The sequence below is a fragment of the Phacochoerus africanus genome, chromosome 5, assembly GCF_016906955.1.
Source record: "Phacochoerus africanus isolate WHEZ1 chromosome 5, ROS_Pafr_v1, whole genome shotgun sequence".
Taxonomy (NCBI): Eukaryota; Metazoa; Chordata; class Mammalia; order Artiodactyla; family Suidae; genus Phacochoerus; species Phacochoerus africanus.
Genome location: NC_062548.1, coordinates 24,048,818 through 24,066,171, shown reverse-complemented (window position 1 = coordinate 24,066,171; position 17,354 = coordinate 24,048,818). Strand labels below are relative to the sequence as shown.

The 17,354-nt window shown below is 41.2% G+C and overlaps 1 long non-coding RNA gene across 1 annotated transcript; it reads right to left on the bottom strand.

Moving 5' to 3' along the window:
• Positions 1-6,705: 6,705 nt before the first annotated feature.
• LOC125127365 (uncharacterized) lies at positions 6,706-16,191 on the bottom strand. Its single transcript, XR_007134923.1, has 3 exons — positions 15,503-16,191; positions 14,829-14,915; positions 6,706-7,176 (listed from the first exon to the last, which is right to left on the bottom strand). It is a non-coding gene; the product is annotated as an uncharacterized LOC125127365 (long non-coding RNA).
• Between the last annotated feature and the right edge of the window lie 1,163 nt (positions 16,192-17,354).

The window sequence follows — 17,354 nt, the reverse complement described above, 5'->3', positions numbered from 1 at the left end:
TCAGAGGAAACAGGTACTTTTAAATTCTAGCTCTATCATTTATAACCATGTCCTTTTCTCATCAAAATAGAGATTTATGAACCTAATTTATGCTGCATATCAAATGGGTCAGTTATCCATAAATAGCAGAATTATGTAGATTGTGAGAAATAAATATACAAATATATGTAAATCTCATAAAAGAGTCTCAAGGCAATCAGAATATTTCTCTTTTCAACCTCCTGCTCAAAGGATGTTACCACTACTCTTGTTCATGTCACATCATCATTTGTCCTTGCGGTGCTCTTTATTTATTAATATCAATTTGGTTATATTTTACAATTAAAAAACACTTTCACTGGGAGAATCTGGGGAATCTTCTATGTTTTTTTCTTTCCTATATTTTTGGAATATTTCATGAGCCTGGGTCTTGAATTTTCCTTGTGGAAATTAAAAAATTCATTTCAAGATTAGTTTGATTTTGAATAACTGGATCAGTTCATTGCATTTTCTTTTCTATTATTATTATTATTATTATTATTATTATTATTGCATTTTGGCTACACCCGGGGCATATGGAGGTTCCCAGGCTAGGAGCTACAGCTGCTGGTCTATGCCACAGCCACAGCAACACCAGATCCAAGATGCTTCCATGACCTACACCACAGATCATGGCAATGCCAGATCCTTAGCCCACTGAGCAAGGGATCAAACTTGCAACCTCATGGTTCCTAGTCAGATTCATTTCCACTGCTCAACAACAGGAACTCCTCAATTCATTTCTTAGACATAGCAGTTTTGTCAAATGTTTTAAGTTAGGTTTTGTAAGTTGGTTTTTAAAACATTTTACATGCAATCTCTTTTTTTCTTTTAATGGCCACATCCATAGCATATGGAAGTTTCTGGGTCAAGGATTAAACCCATGCCTCCACAGCAACCCAAGCTGCTTCAGTCATGTTCTTAACCCACTGCACCATAGTGGGAGCTCCTACACATGCAATCTTTCTAGTCACATTTATCAACCTATGTATTTCATAAGATTCTCTGTATCATTTTAATATCCACAGGCTCTGTAGAGACTGCCTTGGATTTTATTCCCAATATTTGTCAATTGTGTTTCTTCTCTTTCTTTTCTTCTACATTTTGCTAGGGGTTGATTATTATTTTAAATTCTTTATTTTTTACAGATTTCTATTTCATTTTCCACTTCAGTGATATCTAATCATATACTTAGCTGTGCCTTCATTTAAAATTCTTTGTGTTATTTAATTTTGAGAAGCAATATGACATGATTGATTGTCAGTATTTCCAGTATACCAACATACCCACTGATGGCTATAAATACTTTTTCAAAAGTACTCATTTGTCTGGCATCCCATGTCTTCCCTCCTCCTTTCAAAATTCTCTGTGTTCAGGGGATGTAGGTCCTCCAGATGATCCAACTCATGGGCCTGAATGTGTCTGGCTTCCTGAGTCACCAAGCTAGTCCATATCTATGCCTAGGACTACATTCCAGCCCCAAGCATCTCTTCCCTGTGCCTGCATCCCATGCCTATCCTTGTGTATCTCCTGCCCCTCTGCATATAGCCATGTCTTCCTTCATGTGTGCCTGTTCCAGTCTGTGCAGCCCATGTCTGGAGTCATGTCCTCAACCTTCAGCCCACAGGCAATACCTGCCCTGGAGGATCCGCCTCTTTGGTGCTTCAAACCCACACATAACTTTCAGTTCTTCTGTGTCCCCTGATTACAGCCACGTCTGGCCTCGGGTATGTCCCTTGCACTTGTGTGTGGCTAGTGTCCTCCCTTGGTGTCTGGAACCATACAACTGTAGCCTGTGTCTACTCACATGTCTCCATTCTCTGTTACTGCAGCCCATGGCATCCTCGAATATCTCCACCCCCTTTTCATGTAGCCCAGCCATGCCTGGCTTGTGAGTCCCCATCCCCTGTGCCTGAAGCCCATGTCTGCCTCTCAAGAGTCTCATAGGTTTCTTTGCACCATTTGAGTAAAGAATACATAGAGACATAACTGCTGCATCATATAGTGATACTATCCTCCCCTTGGAAATAATATGCAAGATGTCTTATAAGATGGCTATACTGTTACATAGTTATACATTCCCACCAGTAATGTATGAAATAAAGTGTAATTGTGTGTTCTTGCCAATGATTGGTATGGTTGAGTTGTTTCTCATTTGTTTAGATTTTAGCCCTTCTAATAGATATGTAAGAGCACTCATTGTTGTTTTAAATTGCTTTTCCTTAACAAGTAATGAATTTCTTTTCCCAGAATTCCCTGAAATTTAGCATCTATTCAGGTGCTAATTTCCCATTTGTAGGTCTTCTTTGGTGATATATATGTTAATATATGTGCCCCTTTTTTGTCATACCCATGAAAAAGGGCATTTGGAAGTTCCCAAGCCAGGGATTGAAACCTCACCACAGCAGAGACCCAGCGGCACCACAGGGGGAATATTCTAGATGCCTTTGTTTTAATGGGGAGTTTATCTTTTTTATTGAGTTTTCCATGTTCTTGGTATATTTTACATGGGAGGTAATTTTTTTAACAGCCACTCCTGTGGCTGCAACTCCCAGCCCACACCATGGCCAAAGCAACACCAGATCTGAGATGTATCTGTGACCAAAGCTGCGGCTTGCAGCAATGCCAGATCCTTAACCCACTGAGCAAGGCTAGGGATTGAGCCTGCATCCTCATGAATGCTAGTTGGCTTTTTAGCCCACTGAGCCACAATAGGAACTCCTATATGGGAGTCTTTCTTTAGATACGTCTCATCCAACTATTTTTTCCAAGTTTATGGCTTATCTCTCCCTTCTTAAAACACCTTCTCTTGGAGAATGGGCATTTTTACAATATAATAAAGTCCATGTTATCATTTTCATCACAGCTCATAATTTTGATACTATATAAATAAATGTGTCACCAAACCAAAATTCTTGTAGATTTTCTCCGATGTTTTTAATAGAATTTACACAGCCCTGAGTGCTTGCTGCTAATTGTGTGTCACTGGCTCATGGCACCTTTGATCTTTGTGGGACAGAAAACAAGGCATTTGTATTGGCTGGTTGAGACACCTCTGGCAAGTCACAGAGTTCAGACACCAGGTATTCTTCCCTATTGCATTGGCTTAGCTTAGACAGAGCCTCAGGTGAGATTTGCCCTTTGGGACAAGGCTTGGTCATTTGGCTTTTGCCTCTAATGGGGCATGGGTTGGGATTTTCCCTCTTCTGGGGGCCAGGGAACTGAGACCCTGAGACACCATTTTGCACTGCATTGGTTTGCTTGCTGGATACTTGACTAATTAAGTATGGGTGATCAGAGATCATTCCCTAGGGTGTTTTAGTCCTCTAGGGTGTATTTTAAGATACTGGTAAATTTTCAGTTATGCTCTTATGAAGAGAAAGATGTTTTTCTTTCAACATTCTGAGGACACAATATTCCTTAGACTCTGGAGAAAAATTCCAAAATTGATTCTTTTTGCATGTGCAGTTATAGAAAGTGGCTTAATAAAGTATTTTCTCAAAATTCTGACACAGCAAGGACAAAAGCAATGTGGTGGAGGTGGCTGGGTAGAAGTAAATCTGACCTGTATGGAAATATTTGCAAAGGATAAAGAAATGTAGAAGTCATGATAGACTAGAGGTCTTTAATGTCACCAGGCTGGATGAGGTCAGAAGGGGATGAAATGCTGAGAAAGAAAAGTGAAAAAGAACTAAGTCCCAGATCAAAACTAATGCTAACAAACTAGAACAAAATATTTTAAAGTTTGTTTGGAAACACAAAAGACCCAGAAGAGCCAAAGCCATCCTGAGAAATAAAACTGGAGCTGGAGGAATCAGGCTCCCTGGCTTCAGACAATACTACAAATCTACAGTCATCAAAACCATATGGTACTGGCACACATATAGAAATAGGGGTCAGTGGAACAGGACAGAAAGCCAAGAATTAAAGCCATGCACCTACAGTCAACTAGTCTATGACAAGGGAGGCAGGAATATACAATGGAGAAAAGACAATCCCTTCAATAAATGATGCTGTGAAAACTGGACAACTACATATATAAGAATGAAATTAGAACACTTCCTTACACCATGCACAAATATAAACTCAAAATGGATTAAAGACCTAAATATAAGACTGGATAGCATAAAGCTCTAAGAGGAATACATAAGCCAAACACTCTCTGACATAAAGCACAGAGATATCTTTTCAGATCCAACTCCTTGAGTAACAACAATAAAAACAAAAGTAAACAAATGGCACCTAATTAAACTTAAAAGTTTCTTCACTGCAAAGAAAACCAAAAATGAAACAAAAACACAACATACAGAATGGGAGAAAATATTTGCAAATGAAGGAACTGACATTAGACATTTTTGACTGAAATCCTCAAAATTTATAAAACCCCCCTGCAGCTCAACAAACAAAAACAAAAAAAACAAAACTCCATCTAATAATAGGCAGAAGATCTAAACAGATAGTTCTCCAAAGAAGACATACAGATGGCCAAAAACACATGAAAAGATGTTCAACATCACTCAGTATTAGAGAAATGCAAATTAAAATTACTACGAGGTACCACCTTTCACCAGCCAGAATGGCCATCACCAAAAAGTCTGCAAAAAATAAATGCTCAAGAGGCTGTGGAGAAAAGGGAACCCTATTACACACTTGGTGGGAATGTAAATTTGTGCATCCACTGTGGAAAACAGTATGGAAATTCCTCAGTAAACTAAAAATAGAATTACCACTTGATCCAGCAATCCCACTCCTCGGCACCTATCCAGGAAACACCAGGATTCAAAAAGATAGAGGTACACCAAAGTTCACTGCAGCATTATTTACAATAGCCAAGACATGGAAACAACCTAAATGTTCACCAACAGAGGAGTGGATAAACAAGACGTGGTACATATACACAATGGAATATTACTCAGCCATTAAAGGAAAGAAATAATGGCATTTCCAGCAACATGGATGGACCTAGAAATTATCATGCTAAGTGAAGTTAGATAGTGAGACACCAATGTTATATGTTATCACTTATGGGTGGAATCTAAAAAAAGGACACAATGAACTTCTTTGCAGAACCTATGCTAACTCATAGACATTGAAATAGTTATGGTTTACCAAGGAGACATCATCGGGTGATGGGCTGGATGTTTAAGATGGAAATGCTACAAAATTGGTTTGTTATGATGGTTGTAAAACTGTAAATGCAATAAAATTCATTGAGTAAAAAAGAAAAAAGGGGGGGAAATCTAAAGCTAAGGAAAACACAAGCCACCTGTGGAGTCAGCAAAAGAAAGGCTGGTGAGTTCAGAAAAATACAACAACAACAAAAACTATTATAAAAACTGTAAAATGTACTAAGCAGGAATCTCTGTGATGAAAGCACTTCAAAGAGAGAGAGAGTGACTGTGTTAAATGAAGCTAATAGAGTAAAGTGAAAATTGAGAAATCTTTTCATGGTGATAGAATTGTTCTAAAATGGGATTGTGATGGAGACACAGTTCTTTACACTTTCACACAAAAGCAAATAATTCTAGATTTAAATGGGTGAATATATGGCATTTAAATTACACCTCAGAGTTCCTGCTATGGCACAGTGGGTTAAGATACTGACTGCAGTGACTTGGGTCCCTGTGGAGGCATGGGTTCAATCCACAGCTGGGGGAAGTGGGTTAAAGAATCTGGCATTGTCACAGCTATGGCTCAGGTTAAATCGTTGACATGGAACTTCCACATGCCACAGATGTAGCTATTAAAAAAAATTACACCTTAAGAAATCTCTTTCAAAATAAAAGAATATTTATTTAGCACATATCTACCCAGTATTGTGACTCCTAGCTATCTTTTACCCAGGGTATATGAAAACAGATATTTGGAAAAAAAAAAGATGTGCATCAATATTAAATCACACTTATTCATAGTACCTCATACAGGATTTAAACTAAATGCCTGTTATTAAGAAAATGGATAGGGGAGTTCCCGTCGTAGCGCAGTGGTTAACGAATCCGACTAGGAACCATGAGGTTGCGGGTTCGGTCCCTGCCCTTGCTCAGTGGGTTAACGATCCGGCGTTGCCGTGAGCTGTGGTGTAGGTTGCAGACGCGGCTCGGATCCCGCGTTGCTGTGGCTCTGGCGTAGGCTGGTGGCTACAGCTCCGATTCAACCCCTAGCCTGGGAACCTCCATATGCCGCAGGGAGCGGCCCAAAGAAATAGCAAAAAAAAAAAAAAAGAAAAGAAAAAGAAAATGGATAAAAACATGCCTGTTATTAAGAAAATGGATAAAAAGCACTAAAACCAGCATGAACTATTCAAATAAAAACATGTGGCTCTTAAAAACATTACTTCCAGAAAAAGAAACAACAAAGTGTACATTATGATTTATTTCATTTTCAGGAAGTTCAGCCACCATGAAACTGATGGATGGTCATAAACATGAATACAGAGGCTGCATGCGGTGAGAGTGTGTGTTTCACCTGAAGTGTGATGGAGAGGTGTTCTCTATGTTAATTGATATGGCCTATACATACGGTGCAGAAATTGAGTTTTTTGGTACTTTATTGGGTTATGCATTTTAAAGAGTTCTGAAGCCATTAACTCAAGACTGACACATTTCCCTATATTTCGGCTGACTACTGATATGAACACAATAAGAATGAGATGATAAGGTAAAATTCTCTTGAGACAATGATGGGAATAATCACATTTTATTTACAAATTTCCCTCCTGCCACCCTCCCCCAACACTGAGCAGATAACTGACCAATCCAGGATGGCAGTTGCTGGTTGGGTTCCAGGTGGAATGTTGGGGTTTGTTGTGCCTGCTGGATCCATGGTAACTAGGCAGAGCCCTATGCTGGATCAGTGCCATGGAGTGGCTGCTATCCTCTGTGGAGCCTGGCTTTGAGCTGATTCATGAGAAGCTGTGTGAGGTGCTGGTGTTGCTGCTGTCCAATGGCTTTGGCTCCTGGTCTACTTTCCAGAGCCTCCAGTGCGAGACAGTGGTGTGTCTGTATGTCTTCATCCCCTCCTTGGTAGGACTCATCTTTACATTGTGACTGCTTCAGTCTGTTCAAAGTCGACTTTATCTGAGACATGAAAAGCAGCTTGCAAGAACATTGGCTTGCAAGATTGAGGAGAAAGGCCAACTCATTGACAATATATATGCTGCTAAAAAGGAGAATGCAGAGATGGAGACATCATTAGAGAAGGCTAGGCTAGAGACAGAGTCATTAAATATACCTAGCCTCACAGACACCTATAGAGAAATGCTGAGGATCAACCTGATTTGAAGGAGGAACTCAATTCTCTGGCTCAAGAAGTGGCGAAAGAGAGAGTCATGCAGTCTAAAGAACAGGAGATGGTGGAGATGTTCAAAGAGCTCAAGTTCCTGGAAGAGGTCCTGAGAACCACCACATCACAAGGGGTCTTTCCAAACCATCCAGGAGGCCAAGTCCCAAGCCCTGACTGCCCCTTCCCCAGGACTGGGCCTGGGTATTAAAGCCATGCTCCTCCCTCCCGACCACTCAGCCTCCCAAGCTGCCAGGTTGCATCCATCCCCTCTGATGTATCCCCATCTGAACTACACTGGGGCCAATGGATGTAGGGTGGCTCCTCCAAATTTACCTGCTGAACATGGCAATGAGTTCCTTCCCAGTCATCTTCTCCCATCTAAATGTATTACAATGTAAGAACACACCAAGAAATGTAGGACTTTTTCTATATTCACAGAAAGCTTGGGTTCTCTCTCAGTGGTGAAAGAAATGTTGTAATGAAGAGACTAATCTTTTATTTAGTTTGAAGCTTCCTTAAGCCACATTTCTCAAAACATTTTTGGTAACTTTTACACAGCAATATTATAAGTGAACTATTTTCTGTACAAATTGCTTTATTCATTTGAAAGTATAAGCAGCTTATCAGTATAGTCTTTTAGATGCCATAGTAATATTATTTTTCTAGAGTTAAATCCACAGTAATTGTAAGTTGGTGAAAGCAACATTTTTACCCATGTTTGTATCATTTAAAAAATAATCTCTTTTGCAATAGTTAAATGGTGTGCTTAGAAATAAATTTTATCACTTAAGATGTATTTTCTAAGATAACAATGGTTACATTTAAAAAAATTAAACTTGATAAATTCCATGCAGTTTGTGTCCTTTCCCTCCAAGAATGCTGCAGTATGACTTTTCTGACCAAGAAGAATCCAACTGGACAGTTTGGGGGAAGCTCCACATCACTGCCCCTCATCTCTCCCTCCCCATCTCCCACTCACTCCTCAGTGGAAATCCAGGGAAGTCTCAAGGCATTTTGTGTTTTTTTCTCACATAATGAAGTCTGGCCCCCACAATTTGTATCTTTATTCACTGATGGCATCCTCTCATTAGGTGATGAGCACAGACTGGTTTTTCTCATAGTGGAAGGGATCAGCACACAAAACTTTTATAACTGGAGGGAATCACACAAGCAAATGATAGAGGTAGCATCATGATAAGGTAAATGAGATTTTCCTGTGGTGGGTGGCTCAGTGGGTTAAGAACATGACATAGTGTCTGAGAGGATGCAGGTTCAATCCCAGGCCTGGCTCAGTGGGTTAAGGATTCAGCATTTTCACAAACTGTGGTGTAGGTCCCAGATGCTGCATGCATCTCAAGTTGCTGTGTCTGTTGTGTAGGCTGGTGGCTACAGCTCTGATTTGATCCCTAGTGTGGGAACTTCCTTATGCCATGGCTGTGGCCCTAAAAAGACACACACACACACACACACACACACACAAAAACAGCAAGAGGGAAAAAGTGCCTTTTTCCCCCAGTCTCCTATATGCTGTGGGTGCAGCCCTCAAAAAAGAAAGGAAGGAAGGAAGGAAGGAAGGAAGGAAGGAAGGAAGGAAAGAAAAGAACAAAAAACAGAGGGAAATTTTTTTTTTAAATCCCTGGCCTTGCTCAGTGGGTTAAGGATACAGCATTGCCATAAGCTGCATCATAGGCCACAGATGCAGCTCAGATCTGGTGTTGCTGTGGCTGTGGCATAGGCCAGAGCTGCAGCTCCAATTCAACCCTTAGCCTGGGAACTTCCATATATTGCAGATGCAGTGATATGAAGAAAAATATAGGGAAAAATGATAAGATAAATGACATTGCCTCACAACTGATAAATAAAATTGTGCTTGGGTTGGGGAAGATTACCTACAACTAAAAAAAAGTCCATGTCTTCATTTTGGGAGGAAACCAAGATTGCAGACACTAAAATTAAACAGAAGATAGGGTATGTCAGGTGGTGAGTTTTACCGAGGACATAAATAGGGAAAGGAGAAGCAGTGGAATTGAGGGGTTCTTGGTAGGAGTGGTCCAGGAGCCTGTCTGAGGTGGGGATGCAAACATGGGAGACACATGAAAAGAAACCATGTGTGAAGAGGGGACAAAACAGGTGATATACCACTGATCATGGGGGGGTGTGAGGACCATCCAAACCCCAGAGTGGCCAGAATGCAGTGTAGGAATGGCAGAAATATGGGTACAGGCCATCAGAGGATAGAAGATGGAGAGATGTTACACCACAATGAAGACTTGAGGTTTTTTTTCCACACCCATGGCACATGGAAAATCCAGGGCCAGAGATAATTTCTGAGCTGCAGCTGCAACCAATGCTGCAGCTGTGGCAATGACAGATCCTTAACCGTCTGCACTAGGCTGAGGATCAGTCCTAAACAGAAGACAGGGCATGTACGATGGTGAGTTTTACTAATTACATAAATAGAGAAAGGAGAAGCAGTGGAATTGAAGGGTTCTTGGTAGGAGTGGTCCAGGAGCCTCTCTGAGGGGGGGATGCAAACATGGGGGACCCAGACAACCAGGTCCTTAACCAGCTATGCCACATCAGGAAATCCATTGTTTTTGGAGAAGCTGGATTTCAATTTAAAATGACAGAGTCTACCACTTTGGAAAAAGGATAAACCAGGTGGCAGACCTTGACAGAGATTTGAGGCTGAGGACAAGGATCACTGGATCACGGGAGCAAAGGAAGTAGAGATGGAGACATGGAATAGGATCCAGGACCTGTCCTACAGGCAGAGACCATGTGACACAAGGATGTCTGTGTGATTGCGAGAAGAGAGGAGTCAAGATGAAGACAAGAATTCCTACCTGAACATCTGATCACAGGGGCTGTCTTCTAGTGAAATGCGGATGAAGGCAGGAGAATGTATTTGTCCAGTAGATGAGAATGAGACTGGAAGGAGATTTTAATCAAGGCCTTATGGACAGCTGAGTAGAAATGCCATGTGCTCAGGGTGATTCAAGGATCTGGGGCTCATGGAGTCATCACAGCCACAGCTAAAACTGTGATGTGTGACTGGGGAGTCAAGTGATTTAAGCAGAGAAGCAAAGGGCTGAGTCTATTTCACAGGGTAAACTCCATGGGCCTGTTTGTGCTCACATGTCAACTTAGGTTTCACAGTATCATCAAGAAAATAAACGGCCACAGTGGAGGTCTCTTTGAGTCTGTACCCAGATGCTGGGACTTGAGTTGTGCAGAATCCACATCCCAGTCCCTTTTCACAACAAGAGAAGGGGCACCTCAGGGGGTCAGAGAGGCCTGGAGAGAAATGAAGGATGTGGTCTGAAACATCACACAAGGGTCATGGTATATGAAGTGCTGCTCTTATTTTTGGCTCTTACAATATGATGCCAACCATGCTTGACCTGCAGACTTGACCTGTGAGTGGGTTTTGAACTCTGGGATCTGCTTCCAGGTACCCTGTTCCCTCATTGCCAGGTGATCTTGGGATAGTAAGAGGTCCCACTTTTCCTGCATTATCATCCAATTAACCACTGAAACCATGATGTCCCACTTCCCAAGGCTGGGGTTCTGCATTCTTGAGCCAGATGTCAGAGCCCATGCAGGCTGCATGAGTCCTCCAAAGTTGATGCTCAATTACTCAGAAACTGCCTAATCCAGGTGTGAGAAAAATATTAAAAACATATACATGGTTTGGACTCATTCAGTCCTCATGAGGACAAAATAAGGTAGGATATGCTGTGACCTCATACAGGGATGCAAACTGAGTAACTCACTCCTAGTCGACCCCCCTTGTGAGAAAAGGCCAGTATTCACAGAGTTCTATGATGAAGACACTGCATGTGAACTTTAATCTCATGTAGCCTGTGGGAGCCAACAAACCAGGAAACAGAGGGAGAATTTCAAAATTGTCTTGGCAAAGCTGACAATGAAAGCATTAGGGGTGATGTGTGGTGGGGGTTCCTGAACATGATACATGTACTGAGAGTACACTGGATGGGGAGGCCCTTTCTGAGGAGCAGAAAGCCAAGTGGTTCTGTTCAAACCCTCCAAGGAGGGTCGGGGGCCCTCTATTCCATGCAGGTTTAGAGAGCTGCAAAGGAGAGTACCAAGCCTGTGGCTGGAAGTTTCTGGCTGCTTGCGATTCCATATGCATATACATATTATATATACACATCCCTAGGCATAGATGTACACACATTTACATGTAATGTTGTGCTCTACCTAAATAACAGTGCTCATTGGATAAAGTATCTCCTCTATTCACTTGAAATACATTAATAAGCAATTTATTTTATGTTTTCCTATGATATCTTTTTTCTCTTCCTTTGGTACCTCACTTCAGTGTGATTTTTCCCTCCATCTTTCCTGGGCCATGTCCTCCCATGTCACTGAGTCCTCCCCTGCCCATTCACGTTTGCATGCTGGGTAGGAATCAGCTAATCTGAGTGCTGTGTGCCTGAGGGGTGGCCTGGATCCCTCAGTGCTGCTCCCTGAGTTAGCTGGGGATATTCATATGCATCTGGAAGTCTCTGACAGCTCCAGGTGTACTCCTGAGTGTTCTGTGGTTTCCTGCTTGGCAGTACTGAGCGTAGCTGCCATGATTCTGGAAGCTGAGCAAGGAAAGTGGAGGTGGTGGTTCAGTTTAACCTGCATTTTTTTTTCCTTTTTAGGACCACACCTGCAGCATATGGAAATTCCCTGGGTAGGGGTCGAAATGGCAATGCAGCTGCTGGCCTATACCATAGCCACAGCAATGCCAGATGCTTAACCCACTGACCAAGGCCAGGGATTTAACCTGCCTCTTCATGGATACTAGTAGAGTTCTTAACCCACTGAGCCACAAAGGGAGCTCCCTAACCTGTAATTAAGGCTCTTATTTTCAGCAGGACAGCTTATCTCCTACCTCACCTTTGCTCTCAATGTGATTTTTTTGATATTTAACAATTTTGTTGTATTTTGAAAACTTTGACTCTCTTTAATTCTAAGTGTCCCAATTAAAACATTTTTATAGCTATACAATGTTCATCCATTCTCCTATTGTAGGATATTTAATGTGTCTCCAACTGTGGAGGAGAAAAAAACTGCCATAAATATTTAGTCACACATTTTTGGTATACCTATTTTTCCCTTGGGTAAAAACCTGGAGGCAGACTTGCTGGTTCTTGTAGGAGTTTTATGGTTATATTCATTCTTTCCAATGTGTCTGTACACTTACAGTGTCTCATCATCAAGAGACAACATCATCATAAGAGCTCACCGTCATCAGAAGAGCTCAAATTGCTTGGCATCATTCCTAATACTTGGTATTTTTTCTTAGCTATCATAATGGATCTTGTTGGTATTGTTATTTAGCTAAAGGTCAACGTGTTATTTGCATTTTACTTGTAACTTTGTAAAGAAAAATGTTGCCCACTGAGTCACCAACGAGGGCCAGGTGAGTATGACAGAGGAATGCACCACCTGCAAGGCTGAAGCCCAGATGAGCCATTTCCTGGCTCTACTGGGTGGGGTCAAAGCACTAATAGTACTTGGTAGACACTCTGTCTACTTAATTCACTCTTCTGCTAATTTGCTGTTTCTGGGTTTTTGCTACATTTACAGCTAAGCTGGTGCCTGTTACTGGGAATTCTGGTTTGAAGTTTTGTTTGCTTTTAATTTTTTCTTCTTTTTAGGGCCACCCCAGGGACATATGGAAGTTCCCAGGTAAGGGTATAATTGAAGCTACAACTGCTTGCCTATACCACAGCCACAGCCACAGCCACATGGGCTCCAAGCCACATCTGCAACCTACACCACAGCTCATGGTAATGCCAGATCCTTAACCCACTGAACGAGGCCGGAGATTGAACCCACAGCCTCATGGGTATTAGTTGGATTAGTTTCCACTGCACCACAATGGAAACTCCCTTAAATGTATTTTTATTTAGATATAATTCTCATAACATAAAATTCAGTATGTTAATCATTTTTATGCATACAATTAGAACATCACAATGACAGAATTGGAGGATCCTGACTCTCCCCCTCCTATGGGTGTATAAAAAGGGCTACAAAAGAATTACTTCTCTGTGAAGAAATCTTCTGGGTTCACCAACCCAGAAGCTCTCCAAACCTCTATTATTGAGATTTTTATGGAGTCTTCATCATATAGGCATAATTGATTATTAACTCCATTTCAGCCCCTCTCTCCTCTCTGGAGAATGAGAAGGAGGGCTACTAAAAGTTCCAAGTTTCTAAATCATTGGCTCAGTTTCTCCATTAACCAGTTGCCTCATTAGGTCCAAAAATATTCTTATCACCCAGGAGAGTCCAAGGAATTTAGGAGTTCTGTGTCAGGAACCAGGGTCGAAGACCAAACATCAGAACAAGATGATCCCAGTGCTCTTATCACATAGGACATTGCAAAGGATTTAGGAGCTCTGTGACAGGAGCTTGAGGCAGAGTCCAATATATTCCTTTCCCTGAATTTCAACAGGCTCTTCTGCTTGCTGTTGCATTAGCATCCCTCAGATGGGAAACTAAAAGTATTGTAGTAAATCTTAATTCTTCATCCTCCTTGAGCACCAATTTCAGTTCATCCACAAATTCTGTTCATCCAATTCACTGACAGTTTCTGTTAACTTTCACCTAAAACATCTTCTCATTTATCTCTCTCCTCATCTCATCTCATCCTCTCATCCTCTTCTCCCATGGTGAAAATATCAAATTGTTAATACCTAATTATTACTGCCTATTCTCATTCTTGTGTGAGTAGAATTTTCTTTACATTACTACCAACATATTTTTCTAAAAGAGGTTCAATCATACTCAATCCTTTGCCTCCAATTTTCAATGCATTGCCATTATTACAGAATGGGTGTCAACTTCATAACATGGCATTTAAGGCCCTTTCAACATGGACTTGGTCCAACTTCCATCCACATTAATCCTGGGCTGCACCCCAGAAGCATCCTTTGTCACAGTCACACTGAAGGCCATAACCTTCAGCAATTTCATGCCTACATATTTTCGTGTTCTCTAGCCCTCTATGGAGAATGCCCTCTCTTAGCAAATGGACCCAGGTACTTGCTATTCCACAGTTAAGAATCACCTCCCTCTCAGCTTTAGCTGGTCCACCCCATCTTACCACGTTCTTTCATTTATGTCCCCAGAGAACTCAGCACATGTCACTCTCACATTTATCACAAGGTAGCAGAAGTTCAGCTCTTCAAGCCCATTCACTAGCTTATCCGTGAATGCAATGATTACTGGGCTGCACATAATTTGGCATTTTTGTTCTGTATAAGCTTAGTTATATTGAAAAATATAATTATGATGACCAAGGAGAGACCCTTCAAATTAATTATGTTAGCCCAGTGACCTGAAACAGATTAAAGAATTTCCAAACATGACAACATTTCGCTTAAAGGAGGATTATGTGTTTAATATCAGTACTAATAAAGTATTGAATTCATTTAAGAAGAAACAAGTGCTATTTCCTAACAGAAAATAACCCAAATATAATACCAGGAATGAATCTTTCTTACCTTTATTCTTCGCAACCCAAACTGAAAAGTATTGGGACTTGTAGTTTGGGAAAAAGCTGCAGGAAATAATTTTGGACTTGGTTCCACCTTTAAATAAGCAAATGAATTTAAGAATATTAGTAAAGGAAGGGCTAGAAGGAAAACCTGTTTTCTTCCTAACACCTCAAGAACACTCTACAGAGGAAGACTTTTCCTTTCTTTCATTCAGATATTCTCTCAAGTATTACTTGGAGTAGAGTTCCTGCTGTGGTGTAATAGGATCTGTGGCTTCTCTGCAGTGACAGGATGCATGTTCAATCACCAGCCTAGCTCAGTGGGTTAAAGGATCCAGTGTGGCTACAGCTGCACTGTAGGCTGCAACTTCAGCTCTGATCTGATCCCTGGCTCAGGAGCTCCATGTACCACAGGTAGACAAAAAAGAAAAAAAAAAAGGATCACTAAGATTATTTCATTTCATGACTATGTGAACATCTTTGGAGGAATGGACTGCTTATGCTGCATGGCTCAGGGCACTGTTACTATTCAAACAGAAGTAAACGTACAGAACTAACTCATTTTTGTTTTCATTTTCTTCTAACTTCTAATTCACTTTTTGATCTTACAAAATGTGTTTTCCTCTCTAACGGGGATAAAATTTCCTCCCTGGCAGCACAAGGCCATCACTGACCACACACCTGATAGGAGATGCTCAGATCCTTGCTGATGGCTGTAAATGTAAGCAGGCTGCTGGAAGCATCCACCACACAGCCAATCTCAGGCTGTTGTTTCATCCATGCCCTGGGTTCATGTTCTCACCTGCACACACCATATAGCAGTTGCTGCACTGGATGCTGAATTTTGGGAAAAACAAACCAGTTTTTGTACGACCACAGGTAGAGTGGAAAGCATGTACATCTGGCAAACTACACACCTCAGTTATGCTGTGCAGGCAACAAGCTCATGCTGAAATGGGAGAGGTGCACAATGGGTCTGATTCTGTGATTCTGAGTGAAACTCCATTGACTCGAGTGGATGTCCTGAATCAAGTCTTCCAAATTCCCCACTTTCATACCTCTGAAGACAAGTCTACAGGCTGCAACTAAGTGAGAACTGACCAGCACTTTCCCTCCAAAAACTCAAACCAAACTGGACATTTTTCTGAGGTTCAAAAAAGTTTAATTATTTAATCATCAACCAAATTGGTCATTTCCCTTTTCATGGGTATTTTTTTTAAACCACTTATTCTGAGACAGAAGCGCCCATTTCCAAACACTATCCAAGTCCTTAGCCAAATTCTATGTGAGCCATTAGTCATTCAATATATGTCAATTTTGGCCACATTTAAGTCCCTTTTTGGATAACTCCTGGCCATCTGTTTTGAGGGACAGATTTAGCTGGGAGGTGTGCAAAATCCAATGATTTTAACAGGAAACCCCACCTGGGTTTTACCTTCACCAAACTTTACCAGACATGGTAGCAAACTTAAATGATTTGAATTTTGCCTCTTTCTATTTTTGTGGCCACTACACAGTGCATGTGCTGATGAGGTTTGCAAAAGCTCCAAATGGAGGCAAGTAGGAGGAAAGAAAAAGAAGGCTGAGATAAAGTCAGCTTCTGAATAATCAGAAGTTGGCAGTGTTTCAACACAGAGAACAGACTTGCGGTTGCCAAGGGGTGGGGTAGGGGAGGGAAGGATTGGGAATTTAGCAGATGTATATATAGAATGGAGAAGGAACAAGGTCCTACTGTAGAGCAGCACTGGGAACTATATTCAACATCCTGTGATAAACCATAATGGAAAAATATGGAAAAGAATATATATCTATGTATAACTCAATCACTTTGCTGTATAGCAGAAATTAACACAACATTGTAAATCAACTATACTTTATTAATTTTTAAAAAATTACCTATGTTTCTATATGCTATTTATGCAAGATTCAACAACCTTCCCTAGCCTATTTCCTACACCAAAGTCATCAATCAGGTATTACAACCCTATGTTGAGTTGTTGCCTTCAATGTTGCCATCTCTGAAAATCAAATATATCCCTCAGAATATTGCAGACAGGTGGCTGGGGTCCCCATACTGATGTAAAGCACTCTTTACTGGAGGATTTTGCTAGGCCCACTGTCTCAAGTGCTAAGGTCACTACAATTCGAATGTTAAAATCTGAAGGCAGGAGAGAGAGCTTCTGGCTACCAAAAATGATGGTGTTGGAGTTCACACTGTGGCTCAGGGGGTTAAGAACCCTACACAGTGTCTGTGAGGATGCAGGTTCAATCCCTGGTCTCACAGAGTGGGCTAGGGATTGATCTAGCATTGCCACAAGCTTCAGCCCAGGTCACAGATGCAGCCTGGATCCAACATTACTGTGGCTGTTAGGGTGGAAGCTGCAGATCCAATTTGACCTCTAGCATGGGTATTCCATATGCTGCTACCCTAAAAATCAAAAATAAATAATGTGGTGCAGGTCTAAAAGAAAAGCAATATTATGAGGGCTTTGTCTATGGGACCCAACCAAGCAGATCAGAGAGGATGCATGAA